The sequence below is a fragment of the Macrobrachium nipponense genome, chromosome 1 (assembly GCF_015104395.2).
Source record: "Macrobrachium nipponense isolate FS-2020 chromosome 1, ASM1510439v2, whole genome shotgun sequence".
Lineage (NCBI taxonomy): Eukaryota > Metazoa > Arthropoda > Malacostraca > Decapoda > Palaemonidae > Macrobrachium > Macrobrachium nipponense.
This window is the reverse complement of record NC_087200.1, coordinates 138907326-138932796: the sequence shown is the minus strand read 5'-3', so window position 1 is coordinate 138932796 and position 25471 is coordinate 138907326. Positions and strand designations below refer to the sequence as shown.

General features: G+C 37.9%; 1 long non-coding RNA gene and 1 other non-coding gene across 2 annotated transcripts in view; both read right to left on the bottom strand.

Annotated features, from left to right (window-relative positions):
* The window catches only part of LOC135220291 (uncharacterized), a 498885-nt gene that overhangs the window by 215792 nt on the left and 257622 nt on the right, over positions 1-25471 (bottom strand). The window lies entirely within an intron of this gene.
* On the bottom strand, positions 6774-6902 carry Trnal-caa (transfer RNA leucine (anticodon CAA)). Its single transcript has 2 exons — positions 6865-6902; positions 6774-6818 (listed from the first exon to the last, which is right to left on the bottom strand). It is a non-coding gene; the product is annotated as a tRNA-Leu (tRNA).

Sequence of the window (25471 nt, the reverse complement as noted above, 5' to 3'; positions counted from 1 at the left end):
AAATTTCGGTAGTACACGTCATATAGTCTTCGAAATTTTCGAAGCCAAATCATTAAAAAGTTAATAAAAGCGTATGCCGAACCAAAGACCCAGTACTTCCCTGCAAAAGAGCCCAGAAGATCGATGGCGATGAAAAACGAAAATCAAGTCAGGAAGGTTAGCAACAACCATAGGTTGGTTAACACTACCGCGACAGAGAAAATCTGGTTCTAGAACGGGAACGGTTCCTATTCCTGCCACCCAGCGGACAGGGGGTAGATCACCTGACCTACCTGCAGCGTGTGCCGCGAAATTCGAATTTCTGTCGGACGTGCAGAGACATAAGCTAAGTATATATCTGCCGGGGAAGTTGCATGTACAAAAATGATATTTATGCATAAAAATAGACCAACATATCACAAATTCTATAGAAAACAAGAATATATAGAGATATGCCAAATCACCTTTCGGGTATATAAACAAAATGGCCACAATCCACACCAACGTCGACTGCCAAATCTGCCACCTGAACTATCTGTCTTGCAATAACAAAACAAATTGAATTTGCTATGGTGAACCTATTGCTCTTTTTTTGTAATTAATAATATATGAGGGAGTATAGCCATTATTGCAGTTAGGAAGCTTTGTCGTGAGATAATTCTCAGAAATGTTACTCTCTCTCTCTCTCTCTCTCTCTCTCTCTCTCTCTCTCTCTCTCTCTCTCTCTCTCTCTCTCTCTCCATACAGTGTGTCGAGGGTTTATTGACATAAGCTGATGTAATCTGTCACCAGATAAGGTACAGACCCACTATTCCCCTCCCACTGTCTTGCCCTCTCGTCTCTAGTCATTTCAAGGTCATCTGCTTCACCTCCAACCCTTTCTCGTACACTCAAGATTTTTACCATAGAGGTGTCAGCAACCTCTAAATTATCATCAACATCACTTTCTAATTCCATTAGAAGTAAGATGATGACATCCATGCCCAGAGAATACTGCCTGCTGGCCACTGTTGATAAGAACTGAAAAAAAAAAATGCAAAAACTGAGAAATTGGCATTCGAAGGAAATTGGACCAAATGGCATCTCAGCCACAACCAATAGCATGCATATGGTACACACACCATCCACCCACAGCTTCCAACAATAAAATAACATTACCAGTATCAACAGTGATAGACAGGAAATCACTACTTAATAACAGTGCCTTTCAATCCTCCACACGTTAAAGGTGCGTGGGGGTCGAGCTCGACCCGAGCAATTCTCAGAAAAGGGGGAAGGACAAAGGCAAGGCAAATGCAGGTTCTGACATGATTGTAGTGTGTGTTCTGCTGGCCTCTTGCAGGTCGATCACACCCAGATTTGAGATAGACGATGATTTATGGGGAAAAAGTTTTTTTACAAGAATACAATCATCCCCACTCTAATCATGCTATGGACAAACTGGATAGAATGCTGAGAGTCCTAACCCAAAGAACCATACCCCTCTGGGATCCGTGGTCCAGCCACGAAGAATAGTTCTGCCCTGATATCTCTCAGGTCCAAACATTATCCAGCAGTTGATGGCCCTACCACAGTTCCCATTATTTACCTTTAGATATAAACCTAATCCCAGCTATATCTTTTCCTATTTTCAGTTTCAATAAATTTTACAAGGTGGGAAATTCTACAAAATTGGTCCAAAGAAATAAATAAGAAATGAATAATAATATATGAGACTCTTAGACTCAAACCCGGGAACAAATTCCTGGGGTTTAAGAGCCCCCCCACTACAAAAAGGTAGTCCCACACCGAAGGGGTCTTCCCAATTGGAAAGAAGATTGAGAGAGAGAGATGTGTGAGCACACTCTCAGCAGAGAAAGGAGGCTGGTTATTTCCCAATTGCCATTTGAAGCCTGAGACTTCATAGGGACTGAGGAAGAGCTGCAAGCACATACAAAGACCCTTTCTTGGCTACTGCCCAAAGGACAAGGCAGAAAACCTGGCAAGTTCCTTGACTACTGCAGTATCCACCTAAGGGTCGAGACAACTTCCGGACTTACAAAAACTGGCAATTTGAATTATGACAATGTCCTTTACTTAGCACCAGAATTGCCCACAGGTTCCTGACTGGTGCTGGGTAGGGAAGAAAAAACTGGGCCACCCCCCTTTTCCAGAAGGCAGATTCCTCTCCTGGAATGATCACATCAAAGAGACAAAGGAGTGAAGGATCACAGATCTCATAGAAGACTGCCTGGAAGGAAACCACAGCAGTATCCGCCAGGCTCGTGGTCTCTTGTTGTGAGATCGATTGATTGATATTATATTAATCCAACATCGTGACAACTAGGTCATAGATGCTGAACTATATATAAAAAGACCCTATAGATTTCAATAATAATAATTAAACGAGAATTTTTTTTTAAATGATAAAAGATACTGGTAATTATAAAATAATCTTGTTGTGAGAGGGGATAACCTTTGTGACAAAGAGAAACAGACTGAGACCCAAGTCCAGGTGAAGAAGAGAGAGGACAATCTGCAGTCAGCACAGAACCCCTCCGAGGTGGGGGGTGGGGGGGTGGAGGGGAAAGTCACTCGTCATGGCAGCATAGGGGAAGAGAGCTTGACTGAACATCTCAAAAACCCAGAATGAACGCCTTGTCTGGAAAAAAGGTATTCATCTATTCAAGAACGCCCTTACAAGCAATGAATGCAGTGCCTCCATGAAAACCTTTTTTTCTCCTGGAAGACCAAGGGCCCTGAGCAGTGAATATTATTCATAGGGTAAGCTACGGTCCTATTCCCGAGACCAATGTACTAACGATTTGGCACAAAGGTCTATGCTAAGTGAAAATCAAGGGTATTCATACCCCAAAGAAAAACCCTCAAGGTTTTCCAGGGCAGCAAACTCCCAATTTTCTCTCCTTGCAGGGAGACTCGACAGGACCAAAGGAAACTTTCCTAGATTACTAGAGTGTATGAGACAATCTAAGGATCGATCTCGAGATACCAACCCATAAAGCTGGATTTAAAAAAAAAAAAAAGGGACACTCATTGGAATTCTTTCTGTCCATTTTGCGCCTCTCGAAACAACCGAGAGGGAAAAGAGAACGGTAAGTAGAAAAGACAGTCCTACCTGTCCTGCTAGAAAAACCCACAAGAGGGGTAGAGCGAGGGCAGTCTTCAACCTGTGATGACGACAGCACGGGAAAGCAAGGTGCTTAGCCATGGCAAAGCACCAACTGGGGAAAGTGGAAATTTTACATAACCAGAGCCGAACACTCGATTTGGCTAATCCAAGAAGGTCAAGCCAAATCGAGTGAGCTGAGTAGATCACAAAAACACAATTTGGAACGAGGCAGTGAACAGGGTGAACGAGCCAATCACATGAAAGTGACCAGGGTCATGGCACAGCAAGTAAGCCGAGCCAAGACAAGCGAGCCGAGCCTAACCGAGCTGATGACGCAAATGTAACCAGCATCATGGTTCAGCGTGCAAATCAAGCCATGAATGCTCTAGTCTCCTTCGAGGCTGAAGCCCCTCAAGCAGAAAGCATAAAAGAGGGAATATGGTCTCTTTTATCCTGTGTGCTCGTACCCTAAGGTCCAAGGCACGAAGGATAGGACCTGACTGAGCAGAGCCTGCAGGTGGTGTCTAAACACCTGACATGTTTTGGCACTTAGTCTTCTTCTGTGCCTAAACCAGACCATACAGCAAACTCTCGCACTGGTCTGAAAGGCACCCAAGATGCTGCAGAATCCCTGGCACTCTAAAAACTCATCAGTCAAACTCTCATGATGTCAAGGAATCCCAGCATCTGGCAAAACTCCTGAATCCCTTGAAAATAAACGTCAGGAGCGGTCTCCTCTTGCCTACCTAAGAAACAAGGAACAAGCACAGCACCAGTCTTAAGCCAACTACTTCTAAAACTGGGACCAAGATAGCAGCCTCAAGAGGTCACGCCCTTGAGACTCCTGAAACGCGAGACTCGAAGAGAATGAAAATCAGCTCCCGCCCTACGAGCGGGAAGAGCCAAAGAGAGAACCCTACCTCAGCAAAGAGAGGCAATCCCTTAGAAGTCACGTAGGAGTTCTGAAGGGAATCTCCTCCCTGCCTCTCTGGGTGCTCGGTCGAGACCGAGACACCAGGTGCTTGGTGAGACACCAGGTGCTTGGTCAGACACTAAGGCTCCAGACCAGGCTCTGGCTGAATACTGGTTTAGTACTGGCAGGGAGAGGCGGGACACTTGCATGTCCTGACTTCCGTCTATCCCTGCGCCTGAACCGAGATGGCAAAAGGTCTCTCCGGTACAAGTTCAGGATGTCAGAGACTCCGTAGCAACTGTAGCAATCAAGTGTCTCGGCTATGCCAAGATCCTGACATAATAGCAGTCTTGGACCACTTCTTAGAACTGTTAACATCAGTCCAAACCGAAATCTGTGGGCCAGACAGCTCCCTAAAACACAAGGCCCTTTGAGTATGCAATTTGATTCCAGCTGACAAGAGAACCAACTGCCTCCTCAAAAAGATGCAGCTCCTTAGAAGCCCCATAAAGGGACTTCTTGCGGGAGGGGGGGGGGGACGGGGGGGGGGCCGTAAAACGCCACCCATAACAGCTTTATTCTTCCTTGACTGACAAGCCTTGGAAGAAGGGGAGAAAGCAGCGGAAGATGCAGATGAGGATAAGTTAGAAGGTGCTCATTACAAAGGATTTCTTCCTCAAATTCCTCTCCAAGGTTTTCTACAAATGAGAGTCAATAAGCACAAGTTGCCAGGACAGTTAGGGAAGGAAGCACAACAGGGAGCGGCCTGTGCGACACAAACGTCAAGAGTAACAACAGAAGCGACCAGAGCAGCTGCCGCAGAACATACAGGAGTGGCCCGCCCGGTAAAAGCTACAGAAGTGTCAGTAAATGCAACAGGAGCAATCAGGGCAGCTGGGGCAGGAGGCACAGCAGGAGCTGCCCAGTGACTGGTCGCCAGGGAAACAGGAACAATCAAGATAGAAGGCATAGCAGTAGATGGATCACAGGTACAACAAGGTAGTTTGTTTATTTGTTTGTTTGTATGGTGTTTTTCCTTTGTATGGAACCAGTGGTTATTCAGCAACGGGACAAACGGCTCTATGTGACTTCCGAACCACATCGAGAGTGAACTTCTATCATCAGAAATACACATCTCTAACCCCTAAGTGGAATGCCCAAGAATCGAGCTCGCGGCCACTGAGGTGGCAGGGCCAAGACCATACATATCACGCCACTGAGGCTCTTACAACAACACGCCAAAGGTAAGTCTTCATGTAAAGGACCAAGGGTTCGTATAGCGCATAGAAACAATTTCATTTTTGCACAAGCCACGAGAAACTGCTTAGTAGTTCTTTTCTCTCCCCTCAAGAGTATTATAAATATTGTATTTACCTGCTTCGTTCTTTCCTTCATATCTTAATTGCCTCTTCTCCTGTTGGTATTAGTGCTTTACTCATCACCCTTTCTATATGTGGGCGTGCTTTCCATCTGGCAAATGTTAATCATTACTATTCCCCAAAGGGAGCTTCAGCACCTCTATGCACACACTGTCATTCGTTGTTGTCTGCAACACTGCCTTCTGGTCAAGGTCAGGACATTTAGATGCTTGCTTTCTTCAACGTCTCCTACCATTTGTCGAGAGGGTCTGCCTTGTGCTTTCCTGTGTAAACTTGTCTGAGGGTTTTGCTTTTGCCCACCTGTGAGCAAGGTCCATCCCATTCATTTATGAGCGCTCTGCTGTATCCTCTGGGAATAGTCAGGAGGCCTCTTGAGGCTGGAGAAGGGGAGCATCCCCTTTAGTTTATTTTTACCCTTTTATGCCAGTGGCATCTCCCATTGGAGGATAATCACTAGACATTAAGAATTGGAGCCTTTGTGAACAGGACAGTTTTTGTTTAGGTTGAAGAATAAGAATTTATTTTGGCTCTTAGTAAAACTTTAGTGTTCATAACCATATGTATATATGCATGCGTACATACATACATATATCTATATATATATATATATATATATGTGTGTGTGTGTGTGTATGTGTGTGTGTGTGTGTGAGTGTGTGCGTGTGTGTGTGTACACATACATATATACATATGGTTGTGAACACTAAAGTTTTACTAAGAGCCAAAATAAATTCTTACACACACACACACATACACACACACACACACACACACACACACACATATATATATATATATATATATATATATATATATGTATATATATTTATATATATATATACTATATGATATATATATATAGATATATATATATATATATATATATCTATATCTTTATTTATATGTGTGGGTGTGTACAATATATGAATATTATTTCAGCATTGACCTTTTTATAAACAAGTCTTTTTATTTGCTTTGGGGGGGGGGGGGGGGATGGAGGGGAGAAACAGTCATTCAAAGAAGTAAGCACAAACCTTTCAAAAGAGCAATATAATGCGAAAACAGACTTCTTAAGGGAGAAAAAACATGATGTTAACTGTTATCGGTGAAATAGACATAGTGACTTTGAATTGGTTTAATTTCGGTACATATCATATTATGCAAATGGCTATTATCGGAATAAAAAAAAAATGTACAAGGGCATACTGAAAAACTCGACACTCTAAGACATGCACTGCTGATTATAAATAAATCAAAAGAAACTTGAACATAAAACTGCAATCAGGTTTGCTGTATATTAGAAACATTATCACATAACAATTACATTAACGTAGTATTATATTTTTCATGTGGAAGAATGCAAATTGAATATGTATATATATAAAAAACACTTTGTCAGGAGTGGGATTCGAACCCACGCCCTCAGAGAGGACCAGAAAGCCCACACGCCTCATCACCCCTCTACCGGAGGGGAAGAGTCTAACCTTGAGTCTGGCGCCTTAGACCACTCGGCCATCCTGACACACATGAACTGGTAATGTGGCGCATTTAAAAATGATATTATTGGAGCATCAATTATTCATAAGCCATATTTTATTCATGCATTTGTTTTAAAAATGATTTGCGTTGTATGAGGCGACTCTCTCGGTAACTGATGCATTACCGAGAACTTTCTAATAAACAGGTTTAACCAGTGGCCAGCTACAGAGGAGTTTTGTTACTTCCACCACATTCCACTTTTAACACTATTTTTAACTGATGTATCTCCTCTGCAAGAATAAGCAGGGAGGGTAAAGCTCCATGTGCTCCAGTCTGTGTACTCGCACATCTTTTGCAAGTAACTCTTCTGGCTTATTTCTTGTGCTTTCCAGTCCCAACGGTCTTACGCTGTCGTGGACACACGCTCTCGATTTTTTTTTTTTTTTTTCTTTTAATGTCGACTCTGTTATAACGCGTCGCTTACTTATTCCGTTCTCCCTTCGATTTTTCGATTCACTCTTGTCACCTCTAACTAGTTAGGGTGTTCAGGTTACTGCAAATACTTTGAAGAGTAACATAACTCACCTTGCTAAATCTATGCACAGAAGATAAAAAACACTTTTTTTTCAACCGAAAATTCGGTATTTACCCGTAAATTTTTGTCCTTATCTCATGAATAAAAGATTTAATTTGACCTTACCAGTCCCAGTCAAAATTTGCCTCCGGCCCATTTTCGGCGAGACTGAATCACACTCAAGGATTCTGGTTATACCTAATTCCAGTCTACCTTCTCTCGGTCGTTACTAGGGTTAATTCAATCTTTCTATAATGAAGAGCAATATGTATTCATCTTTATGTATTTATCTAACAGATAATGAACTTTACACTGGGCCTTGTCACCAAAGCCTGGGGCCATCCCCTCTCACTGCTATGTCACATTTAATTATACACATTAATTCTAGAATATTAAAAGCACAACTTGAAAGGAATGCATTATATTACCACGAGATATTTTATCCAACGTCTGCTGAAATGTTTTTATTGAATAATTCCACTGAAGTTAGAAGACATGCGAAAAAACTTTCGTTTATTTTCAACAAAACTAAAATATTTGTAATTTACAATTCAACAATACTTCAGCACATTTGCGTATATTAAGAAAATACAACATTGACATAACTGAACCATGCATGTGCAAGTACTTTAAAGTAGGAATTTCATATCATATATTACAAGTAACTTGGATATCTTCAAGATAAATCAAATGGAAGCATTCTTAAATTCCGAGTTACACTGGACATGTGCTAAATACTACCAAGGGTAGACAGATTATTAATATTATTATAAAAATCGCTTAACCAGACCACTGACCTGACTTTCAACTCTCATAGGGCTGCCCCGAAGAATTAGATAAAAATGCCAGGTCTAGGCCAAATGCCAAGAACTAGGACCAAATAGGTAATTCAATATAATAATGAATATATTTAAAATCAAATAAAAGGCTGCACTGAGGCAGAGGTTTTCATACTAGAACACACACATGCAATAAATACATTAACTCATGTTTCCATAAATACATACTAAAAAAGGTGTATTAAATTTAATAATAAGTTAAGAAACTTTTATAAATTTTATTTAAAATTCATCAATCGCTCTGAGGTTTTTATATTTTTATTATATATATTTATTTCTATATCTTATTAATTAAATCAAGAGTTCATAACAAACACCAAAAATCGGAACCACTGAAAATGTGAAAGATTCTGACAAAATTTCTTGTATTGGTTCATTTCAAAAAGTTGACAGTCGCTGCTGGCCATACTTTGTACTTTGGACACTCGCACAACACCTGTCGGACAGTTACCAACACTTTGCACTTTGAGCACTCTGGACCAAGGCCTCGTGGGCTGCTATCAAGTGCTCATGTGTCATATGTGTGGCTTATAAGAAGACGTGTCAGGATTACTTTCTCTCTCTCTCTCTCTCTCTCTCTCTCTCTCTCTCTCTCTCTCTCTCTCTCTCTCCATTTCGTAACGTCAGATTTTATTTGTTTTAGTTTATTACTTTCAGGTTCTTCACTCCATATATTTGCAATGATTGTTTTTATACAAGCTACATAGTCACTAATAGGGATGTTTACATATTTTGTTCGTTTGTATGGTGCTTTTACGTTGCATGGAGCCAGCGGTTATTCAGCAACGGGACCAACGGCTTTACGTGACTTCCAAACCACGTCGAGAGTGAAGTTCTATCACCAGAAATACACATCTCTCACTCCTCAATGGAATGGACGAGAATCGAACCCGCGACCACCAAGGTGGGACGCTAATACCATACCAACCACGCCGCTGAGGCGCTTGTTTACATATTTTGTTCTCATCATGTGGACTACTTCCTTGGCTGCTTTATAGCCCTCTTCGTTCCCTTTTATTCCGACATAGGCAGGGATCCAACTTATTTCAATATTTTCCCTTATTATATAATTTATGGAGTAAAAGCTTATCTGTTACTCTATTATTTTTTGTATTGTAACTTTTAATGCCTTCTATAGAGCTTCTCGAGTCGTTATAAATAAAAAATCATTAAACGAATGTTGTTTGATTATTTTTATGGCTGATGTTATTGCACATAACTTGGCTCTAAATACTATGACACTATTGGGAAGAGACTGATTGATTGATTTGATTATGGTATTTAGGGCATAGCCAAGCGCTGGGACCTGTAAAGGTCATTCAGCACTGCAGTGTTATGTCATAGAATGAAATGGACTAAATTAATAAATACGTTAATCAATTTAAATCTTTTATACACCTGATCAATTAAAACTGCAATTAAATATATTTAATGATACACAACAATTAAAACTACAATCATCTAATGTTACATAGCAAATAAAACTAAGACATTCACTCCCACTCAAAACCACTTACAGCATAATTCTTTTTAAATCACATAATTGAAATTCCGAACAATTTAAAAACTGACATGTATACATTCATTTTACACCACTTACCCTTAATTAAAAATAATAAATAAAAATTTTAAATAATAATTGGTTAATTGAAATGAGACTATTGAGAAAATAAATAAATAAAATAAAAATAAGTTAATATCTAACCATGCTACTAAATTTCATAAAAATTCTTAATACTTTTTAAAAAATCTCACTAGTGTAGGAATATCTGCTCTGTCTTCTTAAATATCGGCAAGATATTTTTTATCAAGGTGGAATCTCTGCCTCTGTTCTCTATAGTTTACACAATGCACCAGGATGTGCTCCATTGATAAGGTAGCATCAACCTAACACACACTGGTGCACTGCCACCATCTAAAATAACCTTATGGGTTGTTCGCGTATGACCAATGCGAAGTCGCCCCAAAACTGTTTCTGTTCTTCACTCTTTTTGGAAAGAGGAGGGCTATTTTTCTATGCTTTTCCTTATCCTCTTATATTTCTTATTTTTGGCTAACAGGGGGGAGGACCATCTCTCTTGCCACCTGAAGATGTACGAATTGATGGGTCTCTTCATATCAACATAAGGCACTTTGGTTACCTGATACAAATTACTCAGAGCCACTTCCTTTGCATATCAGTCTGCCTCCTCATTCCCGCAAATTCCGACAAGAGCTGGGGTCCAACAGAAACACACTGATTTTTTGAGCTTTTTGTACCAGAGGATGAATTGTATACAACTTCTTTAATGAATCTAATGCAATTCTTGAGTCACTATACATTACGCAATTTTTCTTATTCGAGTTACAAATAATTTCTAAAGCCTTAACTATAACTAAGATCTATGCAGTGTATATGGAATCGACTCCGGCAATTTTGCCCCGTAAATTTCTTTCCCATGCACAACTGCCATCCAATTCCATTATCAGATATTGATCCAGAAGTGTAAATCTTCACTTGCCCATCATGTTTACTGTCATGCTCTAAAAAATTAGTTCTTATATCTTCCTCAAACTTTTGCGTTTTGGTTATTTTCTTAGAGCATAAGGAAATCTTGGGAATAAGCAATGGGGGTACTGAGGATGGTTTTACTTCTTCAACTTTTTGGCGATCAACTACCATGTCAGTCAAACATCTTTCACCAAACTTTCTAGAATCACACACTTTTAAAATTTTCGTACAGGGTTCTCTCGAGAGATTTTAAGTTGCATGGTGTACCGCAACCCAAGCTCTTCTCTTTGCAGATTTAAAGGAAATTCATGAGTCAATGTAGGTACTCTCAACAGATGTCCTGAAAGCACCTGTACATATTCTTAACCCCATATTATGAACTATATCCAATTCTTTTAACCTCGACTTGCTGGCGGATGAGTGTACCTGACAGCTGAAGTCAAGTTTTGATTTACATAAAGTCATACAACTTCAGTATTAATTTAATTAAAGCAAGGAGTTTTACCAGTCCAATGAGTCAAACTTGACTCTCACAGGGCTGGCCGAAAAAAATCGGGGGATATAAATAAAAAAATTCTAAAAAAAAAAAAAAATAAAAAAAAAAAATAAATAAATAAATAAATAAATAAATAATATATATACATATATATCTATTTATCTTCAAATATGTACTAAATCTAAGTGAAAAAATGAATGAATAAATAAATATATATATGAATCTAAGCGATAAAAAGAATTAACTATATATTAAACTACGTAATTTAAAAAGAATTAGTAATAAAATAAAAATCTTAGGTAAAAACTTAAATTCTATCAATTAAACGTGTATTCCTTAGAAAAGTTAAAATTCTAAAACAGAAAAAAACTACTAGATTCAGTTAAATGTCATTGAAAACGTTTTCCGGCCAAAACATATCTCTCTTTCTCGCTTAAAAACCCGACAAACAGAAAATATATGTTAATAGATAAAAAAGTATCACTCACTGTGCACACATGGGAATAGTGCCGTGAGGTGTACACATTAAAATCCATTGGTCAATCTCGTATGGCCAATTCTTAATTGAGTCAATATTACCTCAGTTTTTTTTGTCGTATTGATTAGATGACTCCCATGGAGAAACAGTTGACTTTAATTGTCTTAATTTATTATTCTGAGATACGTTGCTCCACAATCTTTGCCACTTTTCCATTGTAAATGTTTTTAATAAAGTTATGTAATCTCTAACGGGGAGATTAATATTCCGTTGAGGCAGGTTGACGGCTGTTTTAGCAGCAGTATCCGCTCTTTCATTTCCAACAACTCCTACATGAGCTGGGACCCAACATAATTCAATATCTACCCCTTCAAGATAAAAATTGTTTAAAAGTTCTTTAATCTTTAATACCAACAGGTTCTTATGTGAATAGCTTTTGAGGGCTTCTATGGCACTTCGTGAATCCGAGTAGATGATAAATTTTAAATTTAGTCTTTCTTCATGTGCTTTAACAAATATTGATGGCTAGTAAATGGCATATAGCTCGGAGGTGAATACTGAATACTCTTTTGGCAATGATAACTGGCTCATTTTTCTTCAAAGACACTGCAGCGCTTCCTACACCCACTGAAGATTTAGAGCCATCAGTGTATATGGCGTAGTGAGGACCTTTCCTTTGAATATGCTCTATGCAATTTGTTGATGGTGACTCGGGGGTTATAGCTAAATTTCTTTGATAAATGAAAAAGATGAGAGCATATTCTTGTTTTTTTCATGATCCAAGGTGGGGGGAAAAGAGATGGTTGAATGATGTTCATTTTGATATTTGTTGACTGCAACAGCCTATTTGCTCTAATGGGGAATGGTGGCACATGATTATTTATAAAAATATCACTCTGAAAAAAGAGCTTTTTTGTAGGAGAACTTGTAGACAGAATATTCAATGCACTCCGCATTGTTACAAAATCCCGATGCAACGACAAAGGGGGTTCTCCAATTTCACATAAAACCGAGAGATTTGGGGATGATCTAAACGCTCCACTACAAATTCTCAGGCCTCGAGTATGTATTGGATCTAAAGACTTCAAAGTTGCTTCAGATCCTGATCCATATATTGGGCTTCCATAATCTATTCTTGATAAGACCAATGCCTTATATATCATCAGTAAAGTTGATCTCCTTGCACCCCATATTGTATGAGATAATTTCATCATTAAGTTAAGAGCACTATTACATTTAGATTTGATGTAAAATACATGTGCTTTCCAATTCAAATGAGTATCAAAGACCAGTCCCAAAAATTTTACTTTATCTTGGAAATGGATTTGTACATTGCCCAAAGTAAGATTTATATCTTGATTCTGTTTCATCTACTATTCCTATAAAACATTATTGCTTGAGTTTTTTCTGCCGAAAGTCTGAAACCAACAGACGCAGTCCAAGCTTGTATTTTTCGAATGCATTATTTAGAATTCTTTGCAAATGACGAAGATTGTTGGATGAATAGTAAATTGCAAAGTCGTCCACATAAAGACTACTTTGCACTCCCTGTGGCATTTGATCTACTATATCGTTAATTGCCAACGCAAAAAGCGTTCCACTTAAAACACTGCCTTGGGGTACACCACAGTCAAGCTTAAAAGATTCAGAGTAAATATTATCAATACGAGTTTGAAATGTTCTTCCATCTATAAAATTTCTGATAAAAATAGGAAGATGTCCTCGGAAACCGTTATGATGCAAGGATTTTAGTATCGAGTACCTCCATGTGTATCATATGCCTTCTGAATGTCAAAAAATAGGGCTATTGTGATCTGTTTTCGTTCAAAACCTCTACGTACATAATTTTCCAGGTGTGAAAGAGAGTCCAAGGTGGATCGCTCCGATTGTGAGCCAAATTGAGAATTTGATAAAAACATTATTACGACGCAAGCACCAATTCAATCTATAATTAACCATCTTTTCCAGTAATTTACAAACACAACTGGTTAGTGAAATTGGTCTGTAATTATCTGGATTACTAGGATCTTTTCCTGCCTTAGCTATTGGTATTACTATTGCATGTTTCCATGCCTTTGGAAATAGATGTTTGGTCCAAAGATGATTATAGAAATCCAATAGATAGGCCTTGGCTAAAGGGCTAGATTTCTCATCATATCGAAATTTACATTATCTTTTCCAGGGGCTGTTGAGCTACAGTTTGATAATGCAAATTCCAACTCTTCTTCAGTAAATCTTTTATTGTAGTAAATATCTTCTACAGTATCAAAATTCAATGGTATTGCTTCTTCCTCTTCTTTTAACGGGCTTCGGAAATGAGTGGGCATCTAAATTAATCAATACTGCTTATGTTTTTCAATATTACGACCGATAATATTAGAGATTGTCTGAGTATCATGTATTAATGAGCCATTATGCATTAATGCGTGTCTTGCTGGTCTGCTGTAAGAACCGTTAATCTTCCTAAATTTCTGCCACACCTTCTGCATAGAAGTATTATACTGATATGCTTGACACGTATTTTTGCCATGAAATTATCTTGCCTTTAATTACTTCCTTCCTAAAGTTTAGCAGAAATCTTATTGAAATATGGTTTCAATACACTAATTTCTATGGCTATGTCAACTAATTTGTTTATTGTATTCCCTAACATTAGGGGACCTGTACTCAAATGTTTGAATCTTTTATTTAGGGTTTCTAATTTTCTTCCAATTGCATGCTTTTCGTTTATCAGTTGGGTTAATGTGTCTGACCACCATGGGACCGAATGTTTCAACTGTCGATTGCCAGTCAGAGGCATCGATTTATCAGCCGCTTGTGTGATAAAATTCACAAAGTCGTCGTTTGTTTTATCATGGTCCTGGGAATAATCAAAGGCAGGCACTTGCCTAGTGTAAAACTTGAACTTATCCCAGTCAGCTTTATTTGTATTATACCGTTGGATCGGAGAAGTTGGTTGTATGTCCTAATATGGTAATCAAAATAGGAAAATGGTCCACTGTTAAACAGGTCATCTAGGACATTCCATTCAAACCTCATCAACAATACTATTGGAACAGAGTGTTAAATCAATTGACGAATAGGTGCCATGAGTTTTTGAGTAGTAAGTGCTACTCTCTGCCTCATTCACTATACAGAGGTTTTGTGAATCATTCATCATCTGTCGACCTTTGAACCATCTGTGCAACATCAACACAATTGGTATCCCAGATGGGATTGTGGGAGTTAAAGTCTCCTAATAATAGGAAATTCTCTTGCCTTTTGGGGAATACTTTAGTTAAATTTTGCAAATTATAGTTACAAGAGGGTTGATTGTACATATATAAATATTAAAGGAGTTATTATCTAAATGTAATCTATCTCCAGATAATTGAAATTCTGAGGTTCTAAAGGATAGCATCGTAAGTTACTCGTGTGGGAATATAGATGCAGTTCCTAATGTATTAGCAGAAGGAACTGAATGAGATGCTAAATTGTAATTTCCTATTGATTGAACGGTATCATTTGTATGCTGTAAGCATATTGCAATTGGATTACAAATATTTAATAGTCTTTGAATTTCCCCTTGATGTAAACGGGTTTTAAGACCATTAACATTCCATTGGATTACGTATGAATTGTACATTATGGTAGTGGAGGTGGAATATCACTAGGTAGAGTATTGTTTCTGCTTATTTTGCCGGGAATGGGTTTCTGTTTAAACTGCAGTAGCAGTATTTTTTGATTAGGTTTTGCTTCTTTAGCTATGGCTCCCTGTTGGTTACTTCGATTTTCGATTCGTTTCCTGAATTTCTTTTGGATTGTGATTAAATTTTTCTATAAATTTTTCAAGATGAAGGGTGCCTGTTGCACGCTTCTTTATTAGATGGTCAACACACATACAACCAGTGTTGTGGCCTTTCTAATTTACCATACGGTGGTTTTATTTTTGTTTCTTAGTAAAATTGTCTATTAGATTATTCATATTATGTATACTTATATTTTTAAGGTCATTGAATTCGTCTAAAAAAACAATCATTACAGCCCACAGGACATTTTGTGGGTTGTTTTATGCCCTGTTGGTGTTTTATGGGATATCATTGATTTACTAGTTTTGCCTAAAACTGGTGAGGGATTTATTTCTTCAAGGGTACATTGTTTAGTAAGGATTCCTTCCGCTTCTTGAGAACCGTGTGCATTTGCGTGTACTTCGGCCTTTATCACATGGTGGTAATATGATTGTCTGAAACATTAAGTTCAGATTCAGAGGTTGGGAGTTGAAGCAATGTTACTATTTCTGCTTCAATTGGGTTTGGTACATGGGAAAAAGCCCTTTCAGGTATGTATACTTGAAGAGTATCTTCTGCTGGTTTTGTTAAGCATATCTCATTATTCGATTTTTTTGATTTGGGAGGAGTTGTACTTTCAAGTACACGTTTTTTTCTTTCTGACTTTGCTTTTGGGATTTCTAGTTCCACCATCTCCACTTCAGAAAGTTCTTCCGTCTCTTTGGTGCTGTCATCAGTGGCAAGTATGTTGAATCTGTTCTGTACAGAAATCTGCTCTTCTTTTTTAGTTTGATTTTGGGTAGTAGAGTCATTCTTTTTTCCAATTATTCTATTTATATGCTGGCGTTTTGGTAATGATTTGGGAATACCAGCGTCAATGCAAGAATTGGATTCTGATCGACTTGATGAAGAAGTAGAGTTATCAGGAATCCTTGATTCTGCACCAGACAAGAAATGAGAAACTTGTATATCATCAGTTGAATGCTGATTCTTGGATGCTACTTTCGCATAAGTCGAATTATTACCTAAAATATGTTTTCTTGCAGCTTATAGGTGATATGTTCATTATTAGCAGTATCTATTATAGTCTGTTCTAATTTATACAGAGGACATTGTCTTGAGTTCGGAGAGTGAGCTCCCTCACAATGATAACAAAATCTTTCGGATACACAATCTTTGGAGTATCGTGGAATTCAGAAGCATTATGGAATTTTGGAGCAAATGAAGCATCTTTTTTTCATTGGTGCATTTCCCAATAACATGACCAAAATCATAACACTTGTAACACTGCATAGGTCGTGGGTGGAATTTCTTGACAGCAATGCTCAAGTGTCTGACTTTTATATAGTCTGGAAGATAGGGTGTGGTAAATATCAACAAGATGGCATTGTTATCTCCTGGTAGCTTTTTAACTTTATAAACAGAAGAGGGGCATCTCTTCAGTATGTCTTCATCAGAAAACTCATATAAATCTCTACAATATATTAATCCTTTTGACTGGTTGAAGGTGCTGTGAGGATAAACTTTCCCAATGCTATCTGAATCAGAAGGTTTAAAATTTCTCAATAATACTGCTTGGGATTCATTCCCAGCCTTAATTAATAGATTATATCCAAAACGCTTCAAATTTCCTTGAGGAATGGTACCAACTTTCTTCTCAAGGCATTCGTATCCCTTAATGATGTTGTTGCACCCTTCCTTGTACGAAGCAACATACCAATTTGGCTCAGGTAATACCCTTGGAGCAATTTTCTGGGCATCACACAAGTCAGAGTACTTTGGAATATAGTCAAATTCAGAATCCAAAACGTTTTGAATATTATGCAATTTTGCACAGCCAGAAAATCCGCAAATGTTGCCACTTTTGATATTGGAAAGGGCAACCATAGCTTTGGAAGGTGATCCTGAAAAGTTATATATGCTTCAAAATCTTTTTTGTCTTTTGAGAGTTTCAGCGTTCATCCTTTCAATCTCTCCGAATGGTTTAAAATGAGTGAACAATTTTCATAATTCATATCAAGTGCAATGCCCGTACAATACAAGGAACTCTACAATGTTCATTTGCACTGCCAGATTTTTTGAATTCCCCTGGCATCCTGGGGATGAAGGAATAAATGGTTCCAGTGTGTAAATACTGGAACTGGAGGAAAGGCCCTTTTTAGTTCCCTGGTCGTCAACCGGAGTTGTCATTACTTGAAGTCGCTAAAGTCGTCAACAGTGCCGGTGGAGAGTCAGCAAACTCCAGGGGAGGGGGGGTCATTAGCCGAATTATCCATAAGAAGGTTTTAGTTTGTTTGTTTAAATGTTTGTGTTTGTTTGTTTGTTTTACCTGTTTGAGAATATTAAGAAAGTATCATACGTTGTAAAGGGCATTTACATTCTCCACTATCGGCACAGTGAGAGCATACTTCCCAGATGATCCGCTCCATACCTACCCGTAGGATCGCATCATAACAGATACAGAGACAGGTGTAAGCTAACCCGCCTGTTGGGACTGAGACCATAAAAAATCATGGAATCATCCCCCTTGCATCTGTAAATGACGGGCTTCCGGCCATAAGCCGAGAGTCCTATTCCCAAAGATTGGATCCCCCTGGATTCGATAACCCAACCTCCGGGAACAGTTCCGCCAAAAGGTCCAAACCATCTTCGGGACGGCTGACGTCATCCTATACTCTCACATATAGCTTTGAATGAAAATCCCTCCCAACCGTGATCCCTTCTCCCATTCATCAAACCTGCATGATGTAACGAATGTGGAAATATCCACGCTATTTACTAGTAAAAAAAAAATTGAAATACCAAGAATATACTAATAGGGTTTGGACAGCAAGAAGAAAGTAGGATGCTAAAAATAGGAAGAGGTCGAAATAAAAAAAAAGAATTAGTGAAAAGACTAAAGAGAAGAAATTTAGATTCGAGACTTGGGGAAAATTTCCCCAAGTTCGAGAGCCCTCTTGCCCGTTTCAACGGCTTCACCAAGGAAGAAAAACATTCCAAGGTGAAGCCAAGAAACTTCGTCAAGGCATTCTCTCATTAAGAGGGCACAACTTCAGTAAACTTTTCTCATCAGCACCCGAGTCGAATCCCGATACAACCTTTAAAATATTAAGTGATTTTTTAACCTTTCCTTTTAGAGTCAATATGATTATGCCAAGTCAACTTGCTGTCAAATATCATGCCCAAAAACTTTGCCTTTTTCTAGTAAGGAATAAGACAATCCTTCAGTTTCAAATTATCAATAGTTTCAATGTGGGTACATCTGGTGAACCGAATAGCTAGTTTTAGATGAAGAAAACCGGAAACCATGTTCATCAGCCCATTTGCCGATGTCGTTTATTGTCTTTTGCAGAGAGTTGCAAGCTGATACAGCGTCGTATCTGGTGACGTAAATGCCCAAGTCATCCACAAACAGTGGAAGCTCTAACTGGAGCAGAAACAGATTTCACAATATTATCAATAGCAATGGCAAAGCAGGTGGTAACACTCAATACACTGCCTTGTGGGACACCTTCATTCTCATAAGAAGAAAACTTATTCCCAACTCTTACTCTAATATATCTGTCACTTAAAAATGAGTTGATAAAGTTTAAAACATTGCCACTGATTCCCATTTCATACAGCCCTTTAACAATGCCAAATCGCCATGTCATATCATAGGCCTTCTCCACGAAAAAAACCTACTGTCTGGCATTGATTGGAAAATCCCTGCTGAATCTGATTTGATAATCTCAATAAAGGGTCCAATGCAGAACGATTCTTCCTAAAGCCGAACTGAACAGAAGATAACAATCTGTTTTTCTCTAATGCCAAATTAGACAAGAGTTCACCATTTTCTCAAACAATAGGCACAGCTCAGCTCGTTAGTGAAATTGACCTGTAACTTGTAGGCTGATATGGATCTTTGTTTGGCTTTATGATTGGAACTACAATGGCTATCTTCCAAGATGCGGGATTGATGCCTGTTTCCCAGACCTTATTGAGTATTTTCATGAGATATATTTTGGCATGTTCCAGAAGATGTTTAATCATGTTGCTTGTAATGTTGTCTGCAACAGGGTCTGCTAACTCACAAGATGAGAGAGCTTCTCCTAGTTCCCTTAGTGAGAACAAGGCGTTACATGCTTCATTGTTTTGCGAGTTAAACCTAATTGACACCTTAGCATTTCGAATCTTATTGAACTGAGGCCAAGATTACTTTTTGGATTTTCAAATATACTTTCGTTGTTTGGCTAAGGCCCATTGATATGTAGTTTTAGTTGTAGTTTTAGTTGTTCCAGAGGGTTTTGCCTTAAAGTGTCTAACGTTTTCTCACTTTCTTCGCAGTCCGCCACAGGTCTGGTCCCACCAAGGAACAGTAGACCAGCTTAGTTTACCCTGTCTTTGGGATATATTTCTCAGCATTATCCAATGTAGTTGAGGTCCAGTAATCATAGACATCGAAGTGTGACTCAAACGACTCTACTTCCTGATATAATTGAAAGCTTTCTTCATACTCCACCTAATCCACTTCATTCTCCTTCCACTTTATAGGAGATTCAGAAGGTATATTTCTAGCATACTTTAAAAGCATGGGGAAGTGATCACTTCCGTGCAGAAATACATCTACAGACCAGTCGAAGTTCAAGTGGACTGCAGGTGAACAAATGCTTAAATCCATGGCCGAAAAGACATTAGTGTAGATAGTTATGAAACGTCATTGAACCATCATTGTAAAGAGAAAAATCCTCATTTAGGATAGAATCATCGATGTTCTACCTACGGGATCCAAGGTATCACCTTCCCATACACTATTATGGGTATTAAAATCCCCCAGTAGTAAGAAAGGAGGAGGTAGTCGATTAGCTAGCCCTTGAATGTCATTCAAAGAAATCGCTGACCTAGGTGGGAGGTAAATAGAGCAAATGGTAATCTCTCTTTCAAAGCATGCTTGAATGGTGACTGCTTGTAGGTTTGTGTTCAAAGGAACACTTGTATGTTGCAAAGTCTTTTTAACAATAATTGCAACACCCCCTATTAGCTCGATCACCATCTCTGGGGTTCATCATATACATTTTATAGCTTAGTCCTGGATTGCACAGCGAGTTGGCTAATTTAGTTTCTTGAACGCAAACCACATCAGGATCATGGTGGAATAATAATTTTAACTTCTCAGAACGAGTCCTAAGGCCTTCGCAATTACATTGCAAGATATTAAATTGGAATTTCAATGATTCTTGTGCCCAGCCAAGTCTTAAATCTGGTGCCTGGGAGACTTTCATTTTTATTAGGTGATAGGGAGTTTGAACATTTTTCCTGCACATCCTGTTGGTTCAATTTGAGACTAGATTCATCTAAACTTTCAGCCATATTTAAAGAATCAGTATGTTTTTCCTTTACTTCACAAGTAACTGTTTCTGAATATGATTGAGGGGATTGGGAGAGATCAGTCATACTTTAATCTGAGCAGAATTGAGACATCTTTTCCAATGGCTGTGAGGTTGATAATGGCTTAAAGTGGTCATCTGGTACACTGAATCTGTTGGAAATTTGTGATTTAAACTCTATACGAGAGGATGTTCTACATTTTTTTTTTTTTTGCTACGGAGGCGACTGAAAACTGTCATAAGGTTTGTTAAGAGTTCCTTTAGATTTTGTTCTCTTTGGGCTTAACAGTTAAGCTCAAATCTGGAACAGCATTTGCTTTCAAATCAGGTAGTGGTTCATTAATCACAGCTTGTACTGCTTCAGTTCGAAGTTCATTACTTACTAGGGAAACTGAAATATATCGAGAGGGTGTGTTATTTTTAATGATGGGTTTAGCAGGCTGATGAAATGCATTATTTCACTTAATCAGTGGAAGCAAATGAGGATCCAGCATTTTTGTTAGCCCCACAAACCAAGCGTCTAGCTTCTCCTATGCTGATAAAAGTTATTATGAGCAGTGTTAACAACTTCTTGCTGGAAAATATACTGGGCACAGCCCCTCCAATTGGGGGAATGACTGCAGCACAGTGGAGACCAATATTTATTAGCCTTGCCATTGTCCTTTACATGTTCACCAGAGCATACTAAACTTTCCTGGTTTTATACAAGAGTTTAATACATGGCCATATTCGAAGCATTTATAACACTGGGTTGGTCAATATCTAAATGGCTTAAACAAACCCGAGAGTGGTCTATATCAAATTCCGGTAAATAGTTGCATGTGAAAGTCAGTACAATGGCATAAGGTGTGCCTTTTAATTTTCTAACTTTAACAACATATGTAGGACACATGTTTAATATTTCCTCCTCTTTAAATTCATATAGATCTCTGCTACATACTAAACCCCCTTTGATAGTAAATGATCGATGAGGGGATACATCTAAAATATTTCCATCTTCAGTTGGTTGGAATTTTGAAAGCATCTTAATTTGAATGGCATTGTTTGCTTTGATCAAGACTTCTTTACCATATCTTTTTATATTACCTTTAGGAATGGCATCAATCTTCCTCTGTAGATATTTGCACGCTTATAGGAAATTTTCTTTGCCCTGTTTGTTGTTGGCAACATGCCAAACCAATTTTGGGTCATTTTATCTACCTTCCCAAACTGTTTCATGTGATTATGCATTATGTCAAAATCGACTTGATCACCTATGTTACTACAATACAAAACTTGTAGGTTTTCATTTATACCACCAGTTTTTACACCCTGGTGTCCCAGTGTTTGGTCAAGTAGAAGGCTAGAGGTGGAATTCATAATCAAGCAAGTCATCAACAGAGGGGGAAAGAACAAAATCCATGTAACTATGGTAGGACCATTCATCCAGGTTGGCCTCATACCCACCATTGAGCCACAATTAGAGGGTAATAGAGCACCACAGGAGTCCAACCCAGATATACACACCACACCTTGGGGGTCGTAATAATAATAATAATAACTCTGCACTGAGTGCAAGTATAACATAAACGTTCCTCTTGCTCGAACACGCCAGGTACTCTTGTTCTACGGATGAGGAGGAATGCCATCCAACCACACCCTCCATCAAATCAGAACTGTCAAAGCTTGGTCAGGTCCATTCCAAAAGTCGTCGACAAAAGTAGTCCAAAAAACAGAATAGAAATTTAGAGTTGGACAGAATGGTTCAGGAAAAAGTAGAGAAAGTAGAAGAGAGAAGGATTAAATGTGAGAGAGAAAGGGTTGTTGGATGTTCTGTCAGGACCTGGGGCACCTATGAGAGTGCTATTAAACTCCCACAGAAGCCAGGACCCCTTATTCCCTTACCACTGGAAGGAGTCCTACTTGAAGGGCATTGGGAAGAGAAAACTGGTATGTTTTGTCCTAGGACACTGCAGCATATCCCACTCCGTATTCTGATTTGGATCCATCTACATATATTGCATAATGTGGACCTTTCCGGCTTATGTGCTCTATTGTAGGTTGTCTACAGTGTTCTGAGGCATATGAGTACTTTTATGATAAATATTTTGAGTTAGTGCAAATTTTTATCTTATTCATACTCCACAGAAGAGGAAATTTACTACTGAAGGTAGCTGTACATGTATATTAAGCGACTCAAACAAACTTCTAGCTCTTATTGGGAAAGGTGGTAAATGATTGTTAATTAATATATCGCTTAAGTCAAATAAGCTTTTTGTTGGTGAACCACTAGACTGAATTCTCAGGGCACTCTTCATTGTTACTAACTCACTATGGAGGGAGAGACATAGTTCACCACATTCAACTTGTATAGAAGAGTTTGGTGATGATCTAAATGCTCCTGAGCATATTCTAAGGCCTTCATTGTGAACAGGGTCTAATAATTTAAGTGCTTTGTCTGAAGCTGAGCAGTATATTTTGCTTCCACAATCAATGACAGACAGTACTGTTGCTTTATACAGCACTTGATAATTTTCTAATTAGATTTAAAGGTCTGTTACATTTTGATCTCACATATGTTATGTGGGCTTTCAAGTTTAAGCGAGTTTCAAGAACTAATCCTAAAAGTTTTGCAGTTTGGCCAACTGGTATACTCTGATTTCTGATTTTTAAATCTATTTCTTTGTTTTTCATCCAACTTTTATTTTTATAAAACACGCCAGCTTGGGTCTTATATATGGCTGATTTAAATCCTACAGATGATGTCCATTTATCTATTTCTATAATAGTTTTGTTAATAATGCGCTCTGCATGTTTAATGCGAGATGCTTAATATATGGCAAAATCATCCATATAAAGGTTGCTTTTAATTCCAGTAGGTAAAGTTTTATTTATATCATTAATTGCTAATGTGTGCCACTAAGGACAAGTCCCTGTAGAATACCATTTTCAAGTGGAAATGTTCTGGCAATACATCATTAATTATAAACCTAGGTAAATATCCATGGATGTTGTTCTTCTGTAAATCCTCTATGTATATTGTCTTCTGTTAGAGAGCGATTCTAACGTAGAAAGCTACATTTTGACCCGAACTGAGAGGGAGTCAAAATTTTATTTTCTCGAATGTGCCATGTAAAACGAGCATTTGCCATTTTTTCTAGTAATTTGCACAAGTAACTAGTCAAGAGAAATTGGTCTGTAATCATTTACACTACTTGGATCCTTTCCAGGTTTGGGGACAGGAATTATTATAGCTTTATGCCATTCATCCGGAAACAATTTTTGAAACCATAAATGATTGTAAAATTGTAATAAGTATAACTTTGCCAAAGGTGCTAAGTGGCAGATCATCTCAAAACAAACATTATCACCTCCAGGAGCAGATTTATTGCTGTCCAAGAAAGCTTATTCCAATTCTTCCATCATGAATTTTTTATTATAATGTTATGCTGGAGAGAGTTGTGTATTCTCATACCTGCTTATATTTCTATCTTAGTCTATGATCAGGTTCTATGTTTCTTGTCTTTATTATTCTTCTTAATTGGTAGTTCTGGATTAGTAAGATCAAGTCTCTCAGGAGTGTTTAAGTGAGATGAACAGCAGAGTTATCTTTCTTTACTAATGCAAAGAAATACAAGTATAAAGTTACACAAGTTACAACTTAAGATTTAAAAATCTACGTAATCTGGTTAGGACCACTAATTGGTCTCGAAAGGTGTTGCTTCTTTATTGTATGACGGCGTGTGGTCCTCTCTGCTCTGGTTCTGCTGCTCTGCAATCAGCTACCCCTGTATCAGTTTGGCTCAACACCTTGAGGCAGTGTATGTTCCAGGTCCTCACCCAAACAGGGTCAGGATTAGTGGAGCTGACTCTCTTATCTTACCCCATCCCCTTTTTGGTGGGGTTAACATGTTAATTCCTCCTCTTGAAGGTGGAGCTTGCTAAATTAACATGTTAATACCTCCTCTTGGAGGTGTCTTTTAATATGACATGCCTAGGTAGTTTAATATAGGTACCATTTATTTTCCTGAATTTTCCCATATCTTTTGTATGGAAGTATTATTTGAGATATCAGATAAGTATTTCCTTCAAAAAATTATTCTTCCTTGAACTGCTTCCTTTCTAAATTTTGCAGATATTTTGTTGTATACAGGTTTTAATGTACCAATTTCTAGTAATAGTATAGTGTGACCTTCAATGTTGGTGTCTAATTTTCTGTGGATACTTTTTTTTTTTTTTTTGGGGGGGGGGTGCCTTTCTGGTCTCCTATATGTAAATGTTACCTAGATCATTCTGATTTGCATTATTTCAACTTTTTCACTCTCACTTTGTACTTAAATATTTTGTACACATGTATAAATATAATCATATAAATACAGTACACTGATATATACATACATACACACTTACACACACATACTATATATATATATATATATATATATATATATTATATATATATATATATATATAGATCATGATAAATACAGTACACGATATTATAACATATATACAACTCACACACACATACTATAAAATATATATATATATATATATATATATAATATATATATATATATATATATATATATATATATATATATATATATATATATATATAT